This window comes from Sinohyriopsis cumingii, chromosome 14 (assembly GCF_028554795.1).
Source record: "Sinohyriopsis cumingii isolate HCF-2022 chromosome 14, ASM2855479v2, whole genome shotgun sequence".
Lineage (NCBI taxonomy): Eukaryota > Metazoa > Mollusca > Bivalvia > Unionida > Unionidae > Sinohyriopsis > Sinohyriopsis cumingii.
This window is the reverse complement of record NC_142974.1, coordinates 101,181,492-101,206,550: the sequence shown is the minus strand read 5'-3', so window position 1 is coordinate 101,206,550 and position 25,059 is coordinate 101,181,492. Positions and strand designations below refer to the sequence as shown.

Below are 25,059 nucleotides of genomic sequence, written 5' to 3'. Positions count from 1 at the left end.
TTTCATTGTTCACCTGTCGTGTTTGACAATTTAAACATTTATTTTCAAACATTTGCCAAAATTAATTGACCTGAAAAGTAATATTAATCAAGGTTTGTTCCGAAATATACTTAAAACATCCGAATCCCTGTTTTATCTACGAACCATTGAAACATGACACACGTTTGTGCGAGCATATGTACCGTCGGCAGCCTCAATCATTCAGAGCGACTTTCCACGTTCACGACTAATAGGAGCCTGTTGCAATTCTGTATAAATGAGAGAGTGATGGCTCTTAATTAGTTTCCCAGATTGTTCGGATATTTATTAACAATGCTTATATATTTAATAAACAGGGGAGTATGTTATTGGCGGTTATTTGTGTGCTTTGAACTTACGTGTGAAAAATAACTTCACAGTTCGAGAGCATTCAACAAAGGAGCACACTTGTATCGCCTGACTGTCCTGGGTCAAGTCTTCCGCAGGCTGCTTCTCAAAAAAAGTGGTATAAAAATGGGAAACTTAAAACGTGGAAAATATACGTCATTAATTCAGGTCCAGTTTGATGCAATGCCAAGATGCAACATCTTCAAGACCTATTAAGTAATACATTTAGATACACATTTGCTACGACGCACAAATTATCCTGTTTAGATAGAAATATGCTAATAAATTATATCTCTACGTAAACACTGAGCATTCTTACCATTGTAAGATATTGCTTTGATCGCTTGTTGTTGTAGTTCAAACTTCTTGGGTTGATAAATGTACACCTAATTGCTCAGGTATAATTAGCTATGCAAGCATGACTTTGTTTCGAATGAAAATGATTTCCTGTTAAGAAATATACTGTTGTTCTTTATTTTTATTTTTTGGGGGGCATGATATCTCGTTTAAATCAAGAGGAAACGTTCAAGTGGTTTGCCATTTTCTTTCAAACAGTCTCATACAATTTTTAGTGGCAAAATTAGTAAGAGGGGACAAAAGTAAAAGTCCGGTGGGGCTCTAAGATAGTTTGGTGAGCAACAGCAAGGACCAGGTTTATGGATTCATGAAGATTAATGCACTGCTCAATACAGACATTGACATCGTGTGAATGGAGTGACATGATATGAATGTGATCAAACTAACAAAGTTCACTTCCTTATGTGTTCACAATTTCTTTTTATTATTTCCATATCGCATACCAAAACTGGACTTTTTAAATTGTTCTTACTGACCTCATCCTGTTGATATTACATGATTGATCAATCGTGCATGATCGATATAGTATTAGATGATTGATGATTTTACATGATTGATATAGTGTTACATGATTAATCGATCTTACATGATTGATATAGTGTTAGAACTGGAGAATCTATCATTAATTTTATTGGTCGTTTTCACATACGTTCACCTGCTGATATTCGTAGTTGCAATGAATGAACCTTTAACAAGTAGGAACCTAATTTAATTCCATAGAAACTGTATAGCGAACAGAGAGGGTATCTAGTAAACACAAACCACCTTGGCAGGAAATAACGAAGTTTCTAGCGTTCCATATCAATTTTCAATCCTTTTTCTTGTAGCTTTCGAAACAGATAAATGAAATAATTTGATGTTTCCAACAGTATCTGCCATATAATGTTAAGATCCAATTTTTGACGTTGAATATGTAATTTAGAAAGAATATATTTATATTATAAATTCTAACTAACCTGACATAACGTTCTTATTTGATTAAATGTTATGCTAACTTACCACAAGTAAAATTTGTCGGTGTCCAATTGCCATCTTGAAGACACGTGACTGTCGGGTTCTGATTTTTTTTGCCAAACAGACCTTCCTGGCATTTGTAGGTGTAGTTCTGTCCGACCTCCACTTCTGCCGTCTCGTTTATCGCACCTGATCTCACAGGAGTTTTACATACTGTTCAAACACGAAAATGCATCTTTAAAAAATCAGCTTCTGTAATAATATTGTGAAAAATAGAAAGATATTCGATACCCAATATTCAATGCAAGGTTACTTCACAAGAATAAAATAATTTTCCTTTGAACTTGGCAAACATTCGCAAAATGTATAAACCTATGTTGAAAATTAAAGAAAGGACACGAAGACTAAAAAAAAAAAGATATAGAAATTTATAACGTCGCACCTCTGCACAATATTTGATAATTTCAAACAGCAAGAGCTTGCCTTCTATTGTTTTTTGTTCAACTAGCTTAGTGATCTTTTTAATTTTGTCTAAATTAAAGTTTCTTATTCTTTTAAACTGATATCTTGAAAAATATGTGCAAAGCAATATTAAACAAAAAGAAAAGAAGTACATCTAAATTAGAAAACAAAATGGACGAAGTTGAACATGATATAACTATTTTTTAAGAACAAAACATATGGAATGTTTAATATTTCATAAAATCATTCGCAAAATATAAATAACACGATAGTGTTCATTGAAATGAAACTTTGGTAAACAACTAAAAAACTAATGAACCCCAAGATTGTTTTTGAAACGAGAATTGGTATACAAATCTAATTCTGTAAGCGTCTCTGTAATATAAACAAGAATCAAGTTTGACTTCTATAAGGATGGAACATACAGTGCAGATACATATTACATAATATACTTTATTGTCTATTTCGTATGCTTTGTTCAGCGGTAGTTATAACAAGAATATTCATTATATTATGATGCAATTTAATCTAAATTCGGTGCTTTTCTCTGACATAAATATTGTATCCACATTCACAACAATCAACATTTACTCATGTACCTTAAACTACAACAAGACTTAACGCAGGTTTCTGTTATTGGTGTGGATCTTTCTCCGCCCTCTACCTATGATTATGATGGAGACCTTTGAAGGTATTATATGCATGTGTGTATCCCCAATGATCTGTTTATCGTGTGTATTTTTTTTTTTTTTTTTTTTTTTTTTTGTAAATCAAAAGAAAGTTTGAGAACATGTTTTTTTCATTTTGGAATACGTGTTTCTGTTCCTGCCCTAATCTTATTTATGGTGCACGGGGTTGTACTCCCCAGGATTCTTTCCTTGCCTTGTTTCTTTATTTAGTGATCATTGCATGTGATCAGTGTACGTCCTGTGTTTGCTATATATATGGTGCTATAACGTATTGTGTAGCTATACCCATTATAGTGTTCTCCAGTTTGTTTGATCAGTGCTCAGTAACTGGCTAACTAGAAGATAGAACTCTGAATTTGTTTCTTTACCATCACACTATATTAAAGGCCGGAGGTGACATGTAATGCATGTCCATGGTTATGGACTCTACCCTATCATTTTGTAAACACCATATGATGCCAAAATACCTAACGCCTGCCCTAGACTTATGACATCTGCATTTGTCTTCTAAAATACGATATTACCCTACAATTGTGATAGAAAATTTACTCGTGCAAATAAATCTGAAATGTGACATCATGAGAGTGCATAGTGATAGGATGGCTCTTTCAAAATTTCAAAGAACTAAAGTAAAAGCTTTTTAAAATAGTTTGCACGAGAAGAAAACAATGGATGCTATTGTGATTCCTCTAACATCATTGAAAACACATTACTGGGCTTCGCGAAAATGTGGCGTAATTTATTTATTTGTTTTCATAGGCATTCCAAGCAATTATACAGAACTAGAATTGTTAATGTTTTCCATCAGCCAAATCAATATTAGATTATTTATTTATTTCTTGTTCATAACTGAGGACAATTTGCCGGTTTGTACCAACAAAAAACTGACTTACATGCATGTATCAAGTTCCATGACCATTTATACAACTGTATCTATGCAACTTGAACTACAAGCACACAACAACTTATATAATCATGCGTAACACAGTGTTTAATATTATATGTCACGTGCACTCATCAACTTCAATTTCCTTATATACAACGGTTCACAGCGTCAAGGAAACGCTACATCAACACATCATCTTCCATAACCACACACACAACAGGGCTAGGAAACTTAGTTATATATAAACGCGACACAAATGAATTTATTCAACATTGCAGGATCTTAAATTAGCGTGACAAATCCAGGGTGTGTCATATTTGTCATTACATATCTCCTGATAATTTGTAATGGTTTTAGTAATTGTTGCTTTATTATTGGGACTCTTTGTTAGGCAAATATTCCTCAAACCAATTCATTAGCAATATGCATGGCATATGCATCATACAGAACTGTATAGATTAGAATTTATCGTAACATGGATTAGTTTGCAGGATGATACCTGCCAGATTTCTTACAATATGGATTTAGCAAGATATTCTAACATATACATGTTTAGTGTGCGTGTGCGTGTGGCTTGGTTTTTTAACGTAGCTTTTAACAGTTTTTCAGTCATATCGCTACGATGTCTTCAGTGTGGCAGTTTATGGCGATGTCTTGCACTGGGGCATCATGCCGCAGACATGTAGCATGATGTCCCACCCAGTCACATTATCCTGGCATCAGGCCGACCAGTCCTAACACTAACCTCTTAATGCTGAGCGCCAAGCGAGGCAGCTTTTAGTACCATTTTTGTATGCCTTTGGTATGACTCAGCAAGGCATCGAACCCACGAACTCCCGCTCTAACCACTAGGCCACCGGAGCGGTTATGTATGTTTAGTAATTAGAAATAGGAATAATTATGTGTATTAGCTGCGAAATATACTTATCTTATATCTCAGAGATCAATAAATTCTTGCTAAAGTTTCATGTTGACAATTCTCCTAGAAAGTGAAAAACTATTCTCCTAGAAAGTGAAAACATTGTTTCCATAGTCGACCAAATGCTAGAACTGCCCATACCAGATAAACACTCAGATAAAATGCACATACTCCTGATGACACAGCTTGCTCTTTTATGATGTAATCTGCATGTTGAATAGAGCAAACATTTCTGCTTTTGGGCGATAGTGGCACTGGCCAATTTACTGTCGCACAGAAGACATTCATAATAAATCTCAGGCCATTGTAATTGCCAGCAAGGTCCGAATTATCACGAATTATTATTTTTTCCTGATTTAAAATCAGTAGTGAAGGTAATAAGTAGACGTAGAATTATCCATTTGTGAGTAGTTAATTAGCCACCAATAAACATGAATCATATTCTTGCTACACAATGGGCATATAACTTTTGAATTTTAGACAGACAGAAGTAAAATAAAATGGTGAAACTGTTCTTTAAACTTCCTGTCTGCATCGGAATTAGTAGAATAGGAATTTGCAACTATTTCTTGATATAGAGACAGGTGAGTGTTTTCCCTGAAGAGAACGGCCTTTGTAAAACAATTGCAGGTGTATGTTATAGGTGATTGAAAGCACCTGATCACCTCTGATGGCGCATAGTAACGTAAATAGATTGCGTACATTAGCCTTGTTCTATTGCTAGCATATCCGTACCACGAGCCCGTACAGCCTATCTGCTAGCGATAACAAAAAACCAATAAAGGCAGGAAAACAAAATTACAATTGATGAGCGATTATCTCTCTAACGTAATTCGCATACTATTGACTGCACGAAAATAAGACACGAGTTTCATTCGTTCAATTACAATTACTTTGACATTTGAACTAAGTCGACAGGATTATTGCGTAGTCCATGTACAAACCATCCATAAAGTGTGATACTTGTAGATGGTTGACAACTCAATTTATTGTTCCAAAACAAAATGTTTGCAGGCAGAAAGACAGACTCGCGACATCGCATCAATATGCTCCACTTTATGGAAGTCAAATTTAAGTGTTGCTCTAACGTTCAGGCCAGTCTGTATATGTTGCCTTTGTGTGTCCTTCGGAAAGGCACATAATATCCCGTTCGCGGGCACAATATAGAAAATAATGTATTACAAATGCCAACAAAACCACTAAAAATTCCTCAATCATGCGCCTTTAGCGCCACACCCAGTCAATGTTGAAATACTATCTCACCACCACTTAGCGACAATTATGAAAATTAAATAAGGGAGTGAGTTGGTTGTCAGAGTAAATTATGTTTTTATCCTGCATTATGAGCTGTTGTTGGTATCAGCTAGACTCTACAGCCTCACGATACGGATATTTAACAGTAGAATAAGTCTAACATACCGAATATCTTTATGTTACTGTAAACGAACAACATATGACTGGGTTCTAACTCCGGTAGAATGACATCACCGAGTAGAACAAAAGATAGTTATATGTTCGTACATTTTTATGAGTCCATGCTCAGTGTGTTTCTTTGAAGAGATTTGGGTTCTATCGAGAGAGAGAGAGAGAGAGAGAGAGAGACTTGCCACATTTGAAATTTGTAGGTGACCATTCAGCTGAGCTTTCAAGACAAGTAGTTAAATAGCTGCCTCGCTCCATGTCTTCTGATACACATCCATAGCGTGCTTTCGTACCCACCGCTGTTTCATTGGACGGCTGAATCGTTACTCCTGGTTTCAGTACCGCAAATGGACATTCTATATTTTGAAACGAATGCAAAGTTCATGCAAAAGAATTTAAGTTCTTTCATGTGTAATTAAAGCACTCATATATGGATGTTACTAACAAATTCAAAACGTCTTTCCGCTCCTATGTAAAAAATGAAAATATTTTGGAATAATTTCCTATATTTTCTCAACGAAGATAGAAGCATTATTTTTCTATCTTTATTCCGCATAAAAGGACGTAATCGCTAATTGCATTAGATTCCAGCAACACTTTAGTTAAAAATTGTTTTGAAATTCATAAAACTCTTAAACTAACCATGTCTGTAACATTAAAACGGGTAATCCTAAAACCTTTCAAAAGCAATGCTAGTATGTACATCGAGACTCTTAATTTAATATGACACTGCTTAGTTCCTGTCTTAGTAGAATGTATTTTGAGAGTCCTAAATCATTGCAATGTCCCATGTTAATAGTTTGCACAGTGAATCCTAAACCGATATGTGAATCACTTAATTTCTTATAAACTTTCAGAGCCCTAATTTCGTATACTTTGTCACATTTTTATAAGGCATCCTATACGTGTCTGAATGCAGTAAAAACCATTTAATGGTACACATAAATAGCAAATGGGCGCCAGGCTCTCAATATTGAATTACCACTTAATTAAAAATTGATTTCAAAACTAACACTCTTATCGAACAAAGACTAAAACGCCTTTAGAATGTTAAATATCTATTTGGTATGCATATACCAAGGACGTGTGATATACGTGTTGTATGCATGTGACAAGAATGTGTAATATGAATGTATTACGGATATGATAAGATTATATGATATCTACATGTTATGCATATGACAAGAATGTGTAATATCAGTGTCATGCATATGACAAGAATGTGCAGTATCCATGTGTTACACAGATTACAAGAATGTGAAACTGATTGGACACTAAATACAATAGGGTATAATGGTATATTATGCACAATGCAAAAAAATTCAAAACAAAATATTTGGAAACACATAATCTAAATCTGTACCCGTTTTTACGCATGTGCTTTGAGGATCGCCTTTGGTGTCGCACCTTTCTGTCCATGAACAATTTCTTTCATTGCAGTGTCCGACAGGAATCTGTAGAAATGGAAAAAATTGCTCATTTACATGTATTCAGGCTATTTAAATTAGGTACATTGTGAAGTTGTGTTGGTTTATAAATTAGAAACACAGTTACCGTCGACATATGCGATGTAATGTGCTTGTAAGTGTTTGTAAGTATCAGCAAAATATCTGAGGAAACTAAGGACATTCCTAAAACAGTGGTCTAATCTTTTCTTGAAAATCACTGAATGCTAACAAGGGTTTTTGAGTTACATTTGGGACACAAGAGTTTATCATATTTAAATAGATTTATGAAATCTTTTACATCATGTTATTTCTTTACGAAGATTTGTTTCAATAATTGATACAAATCTGCTTGTTGGTGAGATTATTCATTATAAACTAGTAATTTTTATGAATTTGAGCCATATATGATATTAGACTTTGAAAATAAAAAACGTATTAAGTTTATCTGATATGAAACAGTCAGTACGTTCCTTTCCAAATCATTGTTGTATTTTAGCATTTTTCTACGAAATGATAATCTTTCCGTTAGTATCAAGATACCTTGTAAAACTCCTGTACCAATGTGTGTCATATCTGCCTTACTATAAACAGGGCGTAGTAAATAAACTATAATGACCTTCATCTGTATCCCATCATTTCATGATATTTATAACACAGTTCTTATGAAAACAAAGTTTAAAATTGACTCATGATGCTGTTACAAAAATTGTGCTGGGTATTAGGTCATTACCTACGATTTACATTTTCATTTTCATATGGTATATCAAACTAAACTGTGCATTACATACTAAATGTTTGATTAAAATTATATCTCTAAATTGTCTTTTTAGATGTTATTTAAAGTTTTTCCAATACTTAGGAAATATGTAAGTCCGACTTCTGACCTTTAACCAGCAACCTGTAATACGAAAGTGCTGAACGCTTCATTTATAATATCACACGAGATTTTAACTGTATGAAGACTTTCTTTTCGCAGTTTGTCGCGTGTCACAAAAATAGATAAGGTCTTAATCAATCGGTTGTGCAGAAGGTTTGATGGGGTTATCCTAAAAAAGTAAATAAAAACAACAACAACAAACAAAAAACCCTGAAGATTGGAATTACAACTCTTTAAGCTGTGCTTTTAATTACATACGAAATGTGTATGTGGGTATGTATGTAAATGTGTGCATGAAAACGTTTTAAGTTTAAAGTAATAACCAAATTGTTTATGAAGAATATGTTTACTTTTCAAACTGAATGTTCTTCTTCTACTGATTAATTTTAGTTACTCCCTCAGGCACCAACTAATTAAACTGGGGGTCAACTGATGCAAATCAAATTTGTGCTGCACCTCATAAGAATATTTTAGTGAAATAAATCAAATAAAAGCTGAGTGGATTGTTGCATCTTCATAAAGTAACATACACTTTGATATCTAAAATCCCACATGATTCACCTTTTGTTTTGGTGTATCATCCTTTGCTTTACATATATTGTACATGCCATAATATTCTTCAAATCAGTAGTTGAATTTAGGATTTATGTTATTATTGAAACAATTATACAATGCCATTAAAAAGTGTTACCGACGGACCTATTATAGGTGCTCTGTCCTCAGCCAGACATATTGATCGTGGTCTTTTTGTTTAGACCTTCTCGCACTTTCCATTTCTAAAGCGAGTAGAACTAGACTAGACAATAGAATAAGACGACACACTAGACAGGCCTTGGAAAAACACAAATTGAAGGCTGATTGAAAACTGCCATTTAATTGAATAGAAGTAAAACATCAATTATACACAATATTACGGGGGTGATCATTTCAAATCAAATTTATCAAATGAGTAATTTTACACGTTATTAGATTTTGACAACTATGATTTTAAAATTATACATTAAATGTCGAAAATTTAAATTGAAATGGAAACAAATATATAATTGTATCAATCACGTGATGCAATATAATGATTTCATTAAATGAAACTGATGTGTGGTGAAGTGAAATAACATACATACGCTTAGATCTCAGATATTATGTTTCGATTTTACGTCATTCATGGCGTCATTATGACTCATGAGGTGTTATCACACACTATTATGGACAAAAAAAAAAGCAGCACATTGTTGCTAATCAATAGCATAAAACTGTTCATTTGTTAGCCAATCATTACCATTGATATCCCCACCTGTAAAGTGAAGTAGAGCGACAATGTACTTCTAACGTGCATTCTAAATATGTGTTTTAAAACTGGAACTTTTGTCATAAAATCCCTCATGATCTCTTGAAGTTCCTATCTCATATGTCAGATTGTTGCCATAAAATGGCCGCTGGATATGCCATATCGTTGTCATAGAATACATCACAAACCTTTCAAATCCCTGTCTCATATGACATATTAGAGCACCAGACAGCAACATCTAAAATATAATCTAATGAATGTATAGTGTTTTCAATTTGCACCTAAGTCTTCGTAGGGCATCTAATGTTTTCATATAGTACTTAGTATTTACTTTTAGCACATAGTGTTTTTGTATAGTGTTTTCGTATAACACCTTGTGTTTGTATATAGCACCTAGTGTTTTCTTATAGTACCTGGTTTGTATACTATTATTAGTATTTCCCAGCAGATCTGTGAAATTACTCAGTCGGTTCGATTTTCATGTGTTGATAAACTTATACTGAACGCAATGATGCCTTATTTTGATTCGTTTGTTGTTATTAATTTTTCATCAATTTCAATCTCAATGAGGAATATTTTCATAATTTGTTTAAAATGTTTATATTACGTTATTTTGGTTAACGAATCGCTGGTCCAAGAATAGCAAAAATGTACATTCTTAGGAATTTTTTATATTTGATAAAGAACCTTATTAAATTCTCAAATATCAGGATAACCGAAGATTTCTTCTTTGATAAAACAGAGTTCATTTATTTAAATCTACAATTGTATGGCTTCCATGTGCTATCAGATCATAGCTTAATTATCATTGTTTGAGTTGACGGATGTCAAGACGTGTTAAGAAAGGCATTTTTAAAATTTCACTTTCGGGTTCAATTAAGGAAGCTTGTGAAATTTTGGAAAGGGTACAAACTCTTGAACTATAGTAATACTATATACAACTTTCAAACAATTTAAAATAAAATTTTTAACACCGTTGACAACGATGTAAGAAGCGTTCTATTTATGCGGGTTTGCCTGGAATTATTAGCATAGTTGGATAGAAATTTGCCACAAATTCGTTGTATCAGTTTTCCATACAAGTGATGCCCTTTAAGAAACAATCAATCATGGAACATGGAAAACACTATTTCATTTAAAGAATAAATATACACTTAACACAAAGGAGTACTTAAATTTAACATATTACATGAAGCTATGGATTTGACTAACTAAGGGTGTATGTGGCCTTCAATTTCATCTTGTGTATTTAGCTCAGTCGACGTAGCTTACACTTCCATTTCGTCTAGGTTATCACAGTCGACATGTAGAAATGCCGTCATTTGACACAAACGTTGGAAAACCTAGAGAGAAACAAGTTACACAATACCAATATGGGACCCGAGAATACTGAACAGTTATCGAATTTTTCTTCAATGAATCGTATTCGTGGTGCATTTCAGTTTAGTTGAAATTAAGTAAATACATTAATACAGTGACTGACTTAAATTGCTCTTCTCTTTTCTATGTGGAAAAGATTGAGAATTTTAATAACATTTAGATTTACCAAATTTGAAATTCCTTTAGTTCTGTATGTAATTGTCGAGACAATGAAATTTCAATTTATTGTATAACTACAATCAATGTGCTTGGAATTTACTGAAATTGCAACATACCATAACATCATTAAGAAAATATATTAAACTTAAATATAAATTATGACATTGTGATATAAGATTTCAAATTCATACGTTTATTGGGGATTTTATGCTGTTTCTGATAAATAAAGAAAACAAGTTTAATAAAATGTTTCAAACTAGAAGTTTAACGCGTGTGTTAGCAGCCGAATTTTGTTTATTTCTTGCTGCATTTTAAATGGGATCTTCAATTGTTTGAGTAAATTTTGACACTCTCATGATCAGCTAGATATTGCTTGAGGAATTCAACATTTCACTTAAAGGAAACTGTAGCATCCCATAAGCAATATATTCCTTACTTTACATGGGTGTACAAGTATGTGTTACGTAAGTTCTGTGGCATGAGAAAATATACTTGTAATAATTATATAACATGGTTACATAAATCTGTTAATAAAATAAAATCTTTACTTGGACCGTTTTTTATTCAAAGCACATACAAATTCATTCATCTCGCGAAATAATATGGATACTTGATTCGGGAAATACGTGAAATTCATTAGATTTTACTTTATTGCACAAACTCTATTTGAAACAGTTATTAAATGAATTTTTTTAAAGTTTAATTGATTTCAAGAACTCCCTGTCTTTAGTGTCAAAGCAATGGAGGCGTATGTGCCAGGTCGTCTAGTCGACTAAATAAAATCTAGTGTACCGACGATCATTGTGAAACCGTAGGTTTTCCATATCTGCAGTATTGAGAAACTTGTAATAGTTCACTTCCAACAAGTTGTCTTACATCCAGATGTACAGTGAAGTCTATCAGTAAAGGTTCAGTCTAGACTTTGCCGAAATATAATCAAACTTTAGCGGAAATATTCTTTATTTTATGGCAGTTCAAAGGTAACACGTTATAAAAGAATCCGACAGTGTTAAAAGCCCATGAGTAACAAAAGTATGTTACACATTATGTCGAAATTTAAGCAAATAAACTTTCATATATTTCAATGCGGATATGACATGAATTAGCATCTGAGTATGTCAGTGAACAACGTGCTAAAGGGCTGCTGAATCATGCATGCAAGGTGATAATTGGGTCCTGAAAGTACCATGCACAAAATATGTATACAACGTCCATAATAACAATACAAAGATATATTAAAACAATATTCTAACAAATGGTATATTGTACTCACGTTTTTCCAGGTGTCTATATTACTGTGATCCGAACCAGCTTTGGGGCGTAGATTTATTCCTCCCTGTCCGGAATCTTCCTCGCACAATTGACATGAAAGGGCAGACCTTCTGTAGTTGAAAGATTTACATCTCTGTCTTCTAAGCTGACACTCAGTGGCGCACTGATAGGGGCTTACTTCGTATTTTGTGGTAAAAACAGAGCGAGGAAGAAAATGTCCAAAACTGAACTGTCCAAGACATGTGCCTCGCTCGCATGTATCTTCTGAGAGAGTATATTCCATTAGCAAAATAAAAATGATGCGTGAAACTTCTCCATTGTTTCTCATAATTCTGGACAATCTGGGTTCTCAACATAAATTGGTTTACCGACTTACGTATAACAAGAATAAGAATCTTGTCTATAAAACATTAAGTTAGTTTGCAAAATAAAATAAAATTGACAATTACTATTGAAGAATTTTGTCGACTATGTTTTTTGATCACTCCAAGAAACAATCTCAAAGCTCTAACTTTCCAAAAGAAGTACAGATGCCCTTGCGAAAATGGATCCCTGCCCCCTGGCGGCACATTGTCATTACTCCTTAAATGAATTCCTAATATTATAATTAACTCTAGGTTTGAGCATTCGTTCTCTTTTAATATATTCCAAAAGTGTATGGTTATCGATTCGAGCAAATATTATCAGTATATTGTTTTTCAATGGCTCTTTTCAAACGTATCGTTGTACCTGCAATTGTTTACTAGTCCCTTCTGACAACACATTATGTATAATTCATTGGAGTCTTTGTTCTCTATAACTAGATAACAAAGCTTATGAATTCCTGTCCCAAAACAAAACTCTTTGTTGGCTGCTTCTTTGGATTGGTTGGCTGCTTATTTTGTTGGTTGCTTGCTTTTGCAAACTAACTTTGAACATACGATTGGCTTTATTATGATGAATAAAGGTGATCAAAGTACCTTTCTCTAGGAAACACAGCCACCCGATCTAGCTTGGGTGGATGTCGAATCCTCAACGTCTGTAGGAGGATAATCCACTGTGATACAACTCAAACAAAGGAAGCATTTTAAAATATAACATATGGAACGTAACAATAAACGTCAGTATTAGTAAGGTATATGTTTATTAAGGCACAATATGAAAGGAATCCAAAATGATATAAATATTAAACGTGCTTTATATGGTGTTTCAAATATTGCTCACTCCACTTGTACATCATAAAAATCTATTCAACTTTCAACATTTTCTACGAGTGTAGAATACATAACAATGTTTCCTCCTTAAAATAGATTGAATATTATCATGTATTATGAACATACACTAAGATACTGGTCTTCACTTTGCCATTACAGAAACCGAGAAAATATCAAGTAGGAATACATTTCTGGGCATTCTTTGAGTGCCTCCTCTTAAATAAGTATGTCATAGACAATATTGCAACCGAACATGACCGATGCCCTCGTACTCTATGTGGTAGTATACCCACGTACTCTTTGTGGTCATATTCCCACGTAATCTCTGTGGTCCTACACCCACATAATCTCTGTGGTCATATACCCACGTACTCTCTGTGGTCATATACCTAAGTACTCTCTGTGTTCATATACCTACGTACTCCCTGTGGTCATATACCCACGTACTCTCTATGGTCATATACCTAAGTATTCTCTGTGGTCATGTACCTAAGTACTCTCTGTGATCATATACCTACGTACTCTATATGGTCATATACCCACGTACTCTGTGTGGTCATATACCTACGTCCTCTCCGTGGTCATGTACCCACGTGCTCTCTGTTGTCATATACACACGTGCTCTATGTGGCCATATACCTATGTATTCTCTGTGTCATATACCCACGTACTCTCTGCGCTCATATACTTACGTTCTCCCTGTGGTCTTATACCTACGTATTCTCTGTGGCCATATACCCACTTCATTGCTGCCTGAGAATCCAAGCTTTGTGGAAGGAATACCTATGTTTCAATCGAACCAATCATGGTAGTTGAGACACACACACACACACACACACACACACACACCTTAATGATTATATGTATAATACGTTTGTATGTTGTACTTGACCTTGCCCAAATGTGTATTTCTGCTTCGAAAAGAGAATCAATCCGGACTAACGCAGCAACAGAAAGAAAAAATAGAATTGCAGTTTCATAAAGATGTAAGAGAGAGAAAAGAAGGTCTAGATGGGTTAAAGCAAAGACAAAGACAAACGTGAAAAGGAAGAGAGGGGGATATAGATGCAGAGAGGAAGAGAAAAGGAAGAAAGGGAATTTCAATTGAGATTAAAATAATTAGTTCGGACAGGTTGAATAGACCCACCCCACCCACTTTACACACATTTTCAGGTTTTGTTGCCACCATAAATACTAGGTTAGTACCAACGTTGAAACAAAAAGTTGTTGTTGTTGTGGGGTTTAACGCCATTTTTTAGCACAAGATAGGCTATACATGGCGGCCAGTATTAATGGTGGAGGAAGAACCTGGATAAAACCCAAAAAGAACTACCGAACCAAGAGAAGCCACTGGCAAGCAGCTTCACATACCCACATAGGCCGAACCCGAGACTCGAACCCACGCAGGCAGATGTGATATGGTAGTGATCCGTAACGGTGAGCGCTTTAGACCACTCGGCCACTCGGGGCCCCACAAAAAGAAATAGATTAATAGTTTCCGCTCTTAGAAAAATTGCTGAAAATTTGCAAATGGCCAAGATAACACTGGACGTTGTTACGAAGCGTACTTATTGGGAAAGCTCGTGAAGCCTGTACTTTAGTGTCAGTACAACTAATCAAGATAGAGCTATTTCAAATCCCCTTATGTCTAAGAGGTCAAGGTCAAGGTCATGTATTGAAAACAATAAATTTGGTGAGCCAAACAAATCCCGGTCTAATTTGATTACGGAAAATTATATTCGAGACTACAGGCACATCAACACATTGAATATTGAAACTCTTTGGAATTCAGATGACATTCAATTAGACGTTCATATTTTTAGACCTATGATAAAGCTTTTAGGTCTATGTGTGTTTTAATTCAAATTAATCTATGTTTTTCAAATAAATTATTTATTACATTTTACGTTTTGCTTAACGTTCTTTTCTGTTACTCAGTTTAAGACCATAGAGCATTGTGTTGCCCAACTAATGCAAAATGGTACACCTGCAATACATGAAAGATTACAATATTAATAGATCTGTCTTTTAAGCCAACACTCTGTGGAACATAGATATAGGCTTACTTTATTGTGGCGACAATGTCCAAAACTGGTTTGTCCCTAAAATGTGTTTCTTCCACATGAATCTTTTGAAAGGGCATGTTCCATTAATAAAAGGAAAATGATCCGAGAAAAACTTCTTCCCTTGTTTCGCATAATTATGGACACTCTGGGAGGTCGAAATAAATTGTCATGTCATTTTACATAATTCAAAAATAATTATGAGAAGGATTCAGCTTAGAAATCTTAAAGGTGATATCAATTTTCTTGCCTTAGATTTACAATCAATATATATATATATATATATATGTGTGTGTGTGTGTGTGTGTGTGTGTACCAGAAATACTTTCATAAAGGTTGGAGAATTTTTAATTCATACTTTATGGCGCTCAGCATTAACAGGTTAGTGTTAGAACTGGTCGGCCTAGTGTCAGGATAATGTGACTGGGTGGGACATCATACTTCATGTATACGGCATGATGCCCCAGTGCTAATCATCACTATAAACAGCTACATTGCAAACATTGACTGAAACATTGTTAAAGCTACGTTAAAAATCCAAATCGCATCACATCACATCACAAATTCGTACTCTACGGATATTCATTGACAGGTCCGCGGGTAAACATCACCCATTCCTTGCCTGTACACAGAAGCCCATTTTCCATCACGACTAAGAACACATCACCAATGAATGATAACGCTGAGTCGGTGTTATCTACACTCGCGTGTAGCAGAAACACTCGCATCACGACCTAGTAATTAATTCTCATCTATCTACACGTGGACCTGAGTTCGAATTTCTGTATTTTACGATTTAAAAATTCTCTAACCTGTATGATATTATTATTTGTAATAAATATGAATTATGCCTATGGTCATCAAACATTTAATCCATGGATAGCACTTTCCGTTATGTCTAGTATATATAAAATCACACACTCCATCCCACCCCCGTCATATGGTGAAGTAAATAACCATTATACTTTTGAAATATTCTGAAAAGTCGATTCATCAGTAAATGATTTAGATCGCCTTAACGTTTTGAAGCACTCCGAGTATCGTTATGTTCTCCAACACGAACACAGGCAGCTAGTACAACCAAATAGTAAATCAAGCCTTCATCAATACACGGGTTAAATAACAATAACTCAACTTTGTGAAAAATCATCTCGTGTGATGGATCGTGATTAGTTTAGATACAATGTTAAAATAACTGCAGGTAACATATTTGAAACAAATATGTTAGTCTGGGAAAGATACATATTTAAGTTAAGTAAGTACTGAAGTTGAGTAGTTTATTAAATGTGGAGCCTAGTTTTAAGCGGTTGTTTATACTTCCTCCTTTACTTCCACGTTTGCTTTTAACCGCATTTCTGGGCGTGCGATGTTTACAGTTTGGTGAACCTAACATAAGGGTATATATATATATATATATATATATATATATATATATATATATATATATATATATATATATATATATATATATATATATATATGCGCACTTATATTGGGTATTATGCATACTTTAGGCAAATACACTTTTGCTTAGTACCCTTTCGAGGAAAGTCAGGAATTTTTTAATATTAAGGAGCACCCCAAATACTGTACTTAATAATGTCTTTCATGAATCGTTACAAAAACGAACTCGTTGTCGGAAAACTCGCCAACCCGAGAAGTGGTAGTTAGTGACGGCATTTTGACAGTTTCTTCTTCACAGTGACGCTTGAGGAGTAACTTCATGAAGGGTGTTGATACGATTGCTAGCACGAACTCTTCACAGTCCAGCCTAGTGTGTGCGCTACAAATGTAGTTTTGTGTTTTTGTAAGCTATTTACAATCCTCTTTGCAAATTGATTAGTTTGCTCCTTTTTATCATTTTATATTATCCTGCATATTGATTAAATGAATATAAGCCACAGTTATTATTTAAACATGAAAGATGGTTTAAATGAAGAAAGTAGAGCACTACAAATTCAGCATGTTACAGCTATCACTCATCCATTTGCTTGTAGTTTAAAATTTTGACCCCGTTGAATTCTGACAATGCCGGTTCTACTTTTAACGTTGAAAGTGGAACCAGGGTCAGTTCTCAACGTTGAATTTTAATTTTTTAAAGTCTGTGACAACTGACCTCAGCGTTGAATCTTGATCAGATTTCCGGATCATTATTTAAGCTCTGTATACATGGGTTCATGAATCGTCAAAAATGGAATGAATAGTATGTATAAAGTCAACGAAAGAAATGTAATGCAGTACATGTCATAAATTTATGAATATGGTTATCTTCCTCATATAAAAATAATATTATGTAATTTTGTTTGTACTTCGACTGCTCGCATTTATGCTGCTGCTGCTATTTTCTATGATTAGTATCAATGAATGTGGTTTGGGTGTGGGGATGGGTGTAATCGAGATCAGATTATAAAGACAAAGTTGACGGCCTATGATTCGTTAATTTCATTAGTTGTTCCGACATAATACACATCCTTTTACCTAGTCTGTGTAATTCAAACGACACCGACGGAAGAGCGGTGAACTTTAAAGGCGATTTTAACAAACCGAATTTCACAGTCACGTTCTTCCTCACACCTGATTTTGATGATGCCAATAAAGGTTGCACAAAGGATGTTCAGCCCGATAACGATAGCGGAGAAGACACTTCCCATACAGACGAAAGTTGATTGGAAAAAGACATTTTCATCATGACTGTAGAAACTTTCAGGTAGAAATGGAACAGAAAAGGTATTGAACGAAAGAGAGTTACATGAAGTAATATAAAGTATTCAGAGCGCACCACGTGAAGGCCATTGTGGCATTAACAAAACGTGAGTCATATTTATTACATACTTAAACTTGCGCTGGTAATGTGTTTTAAATCGATACTTTAATATAGAATTTTGCATGAGTGTTAATTTATTCACAGATGTGCTCAACTGATCGAAATACACTTGCAGATCAACGTTTATGTTAAGCCAGAATGATTGTATTAACACAATCCATTTAAAACGAACGCAGAACAAGGAAAATGATAAATAAGACATTTTTAAGAAACGTGCATACTACGATGATCAAAAGAGACGTAGTCAGTCAGGCGTTTTGGACCTGCACGGCTGAAACCAACTATTTTCTCATTTTCACATATAGCAAAATGTCATAGATCTACATACCTTAGTATGGAAGGCCAATGGCGTCTTAATACGAGGATTTTATTGATAATATTTGTTACGTTATTATGTTAGTTACTGATTTTATTATATCATGTTGCTATGTTTATATACCATGTATCTATTCCATTATATGTGTGGTGCCTTAATAATGCTATGTGTTATGTTTATTATATTATGTAAATATATTTTATATGACGTAGAATCTTCATTATAGTATGCACATTCTTTATTAGATTAAGTACATTTAATATTGTGTTATGTGGATGTTTTAGTATATTATGTAGATACCTTATTATAATGTAGATACTTTATAATGTAGACGCTGTATGTAGACGCTATATTGTTATGTAGATACATCAGTATATAGACATTTGACTTATACGGAGTGGCCGAGTTGTCTAAAGCGCTCACCGGTACGGATCATTTCCATCTCGCCTCCGTCTGCGTGGGTTCGAGTCTCAGATTCGGGCAATGTGTGCATGTGAGAAAGCCTGCCAGCAGCTTTTCGTGGGTCGCTGGTTCGTTCCGGGCTTTTCCTGGGTTCTTCCTCAGCCATTTATACTGGCCGCCATGTATAGCCTATGATGTGTTGAAAAATGGCGTTAAACCCTACAACGATAGCAACAACAACCAATACGGACATTGTTTATTACATGATCTGCTTTTCTTATTATATTATTTAGTAAATTATGTAAAAGCTTTATTGTACGTTATGGACATTTAATTTATATTATGTGCAAAATTTGTTATGATGATTTTATATTCTCGAGTGTCAATTTATCTTTCCACCGCCCAAGCGTACGATAGCTTTAAAATGCATATATTCATTAATCCTTCAATCGATCTGTCTGTATATACAGTATATGTATTGGCAGGTGCGTTCTGGCGAATTATTTTGGAATATAAGACCTTTTTAAGTAAATATTCAGTAATTCTTACAGTATATTTTGTTAGTTATCTAGGGCACAGGAGAAAATATATATAAATATACATCTTCTTAAAATGTATTGAAAGTGCATTTGTCATATGTCTAATCTTTGTGAACTATTTATTAGTTATGTAAATTTTCTTGACAACTTCGGCATTGATTATCTGCATGATAAGTCAATTGTTTTCTTGCTCAAGCTATCTCAAAATATCCAATCCACCTCATTTTACAAAAACAATTGTTACCCCCCCCCCACTAATTTAAAGATAAATTCGCCGTGCCTATGTTTTATAAATATTTTTTGTTTCATTATAATTTGTGATTTTTCCTGAAATATATTTTTTTTTTAAATCTGCAAAATTCTGTGTAGGCAGCTGCATTTCTGCCTTGTAGGCAGCTACGCTTCTGATCATCGCTAATGTACTGTTCAGTTGTTACCGTCCCTGTTAAACTTAACGATTTTACTGATGTGAAACATAGTCATTCATTTAACAGTCTGTCCAATTTTTCCAAAGCAAAGTTCCATTATTTTGAAAATAATCCGCAGTTTAGGTCTTTTTTGTTGAACATGTGCATCGTATAGAATTGCGGTAGTGACAGATGAACAACGTACTTCTATTTCACATAAGGATTTTTTTAAACGAACAATAAATGCTTAAGAAAGACACGCAGATGTCGGAGTGATAAATTGATTTCGTTGTAGAAGTGGGTCAAACAACGTTGAGTTTTAATGGCAGAAATGTTTACGATAGGGTCATAATTTCAACTGAAGGGGTTGTTAATTAGCAAGACATTTAATAAAGGGTACGGTGTTACCGTGAAAGTTTGATCACAGCTGTCGACAAATGACCAGGCTGAGTCAGAATTCAACGAGGATCAGCATTTAATACTTCACATGTGTCGTTGTTTAACAGCACATTTAAAAAGGTTAGTTTTTAACGTGAATTGTTTTTATCAGAGTCGTTTGAAATATGGCCCTGCTGGGTCAAAATGAAGCGAGCGTCAAAGTTAATAATACACTGGCGTGTGTATTGAAACGAGTGTGGAATATAAATTAGGCTAAACGGCTAACCACTAAGAAGTAATTCAAACATTTAAATGTACTTACAGTTTATCAAAAGCATTATTATACTTTAATTAACATCGCCACCAACCATAAACTTGTGCTACGTTGGTCGATTGATTGGTCGTGAGAGAGAGGGAGGAAATATGGAAATGCAGAAAGGATTTCGATGAAATTATGTACCATAATTCATTTATAAAATGAAATTATTAATATAATGGTTTTCACATTATTTTATCACGTCCTTCATAATTAATTAGTGTAAATTCTTTATGACTCAATATAATAGGGAGCCCACTCGTTCTGATATGGTTCTGAGCAGGTTTCCCCCAAAGCGGATTCGACTGAGGTTACACTGGACAACAAATTTTTACAAAAGTCATGTTACTGAAATAAAATTAGTCAATTCTTATCAATTTTTATGTGCTGAACACGAATATGACAGTCAAATTGCAAAATTGGCTCTAGTTTTTTTGTAATCTGCAAGAAATTAATGTTTACATAACGAAATGCATTCCAATAGTAAAAGGTCAACTGTAATAGCCTACCTATAAAAAATCAAGTCATTGACTACATCTTAGATTTCTTCGCCTGTCTCTTGTACAGCTGTTCGGGAGCATCTCTGAGGAGTGTCCAGCAGTAGTCAGCCAGCATTGTAGTGGACCATTTTCCCTGGTATCTTTGTTCCATTGTTGCGATATCTTGATGAAAACGTTCGCCGTGTTCATCACTAACAATACCACAGCTGCTAGGAAAGAAATCCAAATGGGAATGAAGGAAGTGAATCTTTAGAGACATATTGCAGCCAAGTTTCTTATACTTCATCAACATGTCTTCTACTAGTTCCTTATAGTTTTCTGCCCTAACATTTCCGAGGAAGTTTGTAGAAACTAGGCGAAAAGCATTCCATGCTTGTTTCGCGTCACCTTCCAGCAAGTTGTTGAACCGGTCATCTTTGAAAAGCTTTCGAATCTGAGGACCCACAAAAACTCCCTCTTTAATCTTTGCTTCGCTGAGTCGAGGGAATTTTTCATGCAGGTATCGGAATGCTGGCAAAGTCCGGTCAATGGCTTTCACGAAGTTCTTCATCAAACCTAGTTTGATGTGAAGGGGTGGTAGCAAGATTTTCTGAGCCTCAACCAGAGCTGGGTGTTGGATATTCTTCTCTCCAATGGCTACATTCTGCCTGTGAGTCCATTCCTTCCTCATGTAGTGCATTTCCCTTGCTCGGCTATCCCACTCGCATAAGAAACACATGTATTTTGTATATCCTTGCTGCAGTCCCATTAAAAGGGCAACTACCTTCAAATCACCACAGAGGTGCCAGCTGTACTTGTTATACTCAATGGAATTCAGTAGCTGCCTTAAGTTATCGTATGTCTCTTTCATGTGGACAGCATACGCTACTGGAATAGATGGAAGAATGTTTCCATTGTGCAAAAGCACAGCCTTGAGACTCAGTTTCGAAGAGTCCACAAATAGTCTCCATTCTTGTGGGTCATGAGTGATTTTTAAAGCATTCATGAGGCCCTCAATATCGGAACAGAATATCAGATTACTTTCCTTTCTGAAGAAAGGCTCCAATTGCTGGTGGCGCTTTCGATATGCAGTAATTGTGACATCTTCTTCTAGAAGATTCCATTGTTGGAGTCTTGATCCTAGCAATTCTGCCTTGTTCTTTGATAATTCCAAATCACGAATCAGGTCATTTAGTTCTTCCTGTGTTATTCTGTGTGGGGTTGATGATGCACCACAGTGAAAATCTGGATCACTGCATGCTGATGGACCAGGAGAAGAACAGGTCGACTCACCTTTGTCTTCGTCAGATGAATCAAGAGAATATTCTGCTGGAGGTTCTGGAATAGGAAGTCCCTCACCATGTGGAACTGGTCTCAATGCAGACGGAATGTTTGGGTAGACTATTCTCGACTTCTTTCGCTTCGTTATTCCGCCGGAAAGAGGAGGAACCAAGCAGAAGTAACAGTCATTTAGGTGGTTGCTTGGCTCTCTCCACACCATTGGGACTGCAAACGGCATTGATGACCTTTTGCAATTCAACCACTGTGAAAGCTGTGTTGTACATGTAGCACAGCATATATGCGGAGCCCAAGGCTTGTCTTGGTCACCAACCTTGCATCCGAAGTAAAGATGATATGCCTTCTTCACTTGAGAATTGATACTTTTCTTCTGGTTGGCAAATGTCACTTCCCCACAAATATAGCAAAAATTGTCCGCGGTATTAACACACTTTCGAGGCATTACTGTTCTTTATTGTACGTAAATGGATAAAATAATAAGTTTTATGTAACAGTAGCTTGAACTGTCTCGCACAACGTCTAAAATATTTTAAATGCTGAACCTATCTGATTGGGCTTTATATAGTACACTGCTTACGTCAGCTTCAGCAGCCGCCTGGCATTAGTATAATAGGCCTACACATGTATAGTACACTGCAGACGTCAACTTACTTCAGCAGCCGCATGGCATTAGTATTGCATTGCATCAGAAAATGATGCAATCAACTGTGGATGATGTGAGCATGATGGTATTATGCAATGTTACATCATTATTCCGGATGTTGCTGCAGTCCAATTTACACAGTGAAACATAGAAAATGAGGTATATGAATATCTTGAAAACGAGAGCCAATACAAATTTTTCACGGTTATATTCGTGTTCGGCACACCAAAATACTACAGATTAGGGCCTTTTCAAGTCAGTAATGATTTCACTGTTGACCAGTGTTATCAAACTAAGTCTAGCTTTTGTTGATCCGGGTGATCAAGTGATTTTTGAAACGAAAACTAGCAAGGTTAAAACATCTTGTTGACATTCAAGATATTTTTATAAAGTTAAAAGGTGCTGTCGCGAGAAAAAAAACCTCGGCTGAGATAAATGCAAACGGTGGCGTTAGAAACATTTAGGTGTTGGTTGCGTTTATTAAGGACTCTTTTGGCACGACCAATGGTGGAATGAACCAATACGTTGATGAACAGATTGCCAACGTAACTATTTGGAATTAATCAGAAAAGGAGAAAAATCAAATGACGAGGTAATCTTAGTAAGCGGCCCACATGTTTTCACTTCTGGTGAATATAGTTTTGGTGCATCAAAACTTCACAGTTTAAATGCAGGCGAGTCCGAATCACATTTTGTTATCATAACAGGAAGTAAAAGTGCGTGGGGTCGAATTAGAAAGAATGATGACCAATTTAACACAGTAATGTTATTAGCATTATTCGTTACCGTTGATGAGATGCAGTTCGAAGCTCTCAACGTTGACCAAAACGTATACTTAACCGTCTTTTGCGTTTATGTGTAAGATCAGAGTTATTCAGATATACATAATAGACTCTGACCGCGGTCATATGATTGCGAAATTGACAGTCAGGGTGCTGGACCAACTGGCAGCAAATGTTAACATCGATAACAATTTTGTCTCACGTCTCGATGAATATCTGCGTCAAAGTGGTATTAGCAATATGAATTGTCACACAATTTTGTTAAGAGTCAATGGCAACTCCACGTCATCTTTAAATCATCGCACATGCATGTGCATACGCTCAATCATTGATTAAAGTAGCATTTTCCTCTGTAGCCACTACTGTTACGCAAATCAGCGAATATTGTGCACTAACTAGTTGGGAAAAAATAGCTCGGCTGTTATTTAACAAGGATGCATTTTTTCCAGTAACAGTTATTGGGCAGAGACTATCCTTAAATGTAAAAGTTCAGGCGTGATCAGTGTGTTTTTAAATGAAAAGGGTGTCATACCCCCAGAACGCACAATCTCCGGAGATTTAAGTATTTCACGAGAAAGATGTTTTCTATAATTGTATGATAAGTGTGCAAGTAAAGAAAAGCTAATTGACTAGATGTGCTTGTGATTATTGCACCTGGACATGATGTAACCGGACACGTTCTGCCTGTTGTGTGATTCTACTAAACGAATATTTTATTAAGAGAAGAACTATGATGGACCCTCATTGTTACCGACGTGAAACGAAAGTCGAAGCGGAGCGACAGTTGCTTCACCAGAAAAACCGGGTTGATCATACAATACAAACGCACTTGTTTGGTCGTAGATGTCCTTTGTATCTTATATCGAATAACTTGAGTTCTGGTTTCCTTATTGCGAATTGGACTGTACACTTATTTTTCCAGATCCGCAATCATGTTCGCAC

General features: G+C 35.1%; 1 long non-coding RNA gene across 1 annotated transcript; it reads right to left on the bottom strand.

Moving 5' to 3' along the window:
- Positions 1 to 6,253: 6,253 nt before the first annotated feature.
- Positions 6,254 to 13,014, bottom strand: LOC149784497 (uncharacterized). The gene is made up of 3 exons (XR_016414147.1): positions 12,478 to 13,014; positions 7,419 to 7,509; positions 6,254 to 6,411 (listed from the first exon to the last, which is right to left on the bottom strand). It is a non-coding gene; the product is annotated as an uncharacterized LOC149784497 (long non-coding RNA).
- Between the last annotated feature and the right edge of the window lie 12,045 nt (positions 13,015 to 25,059).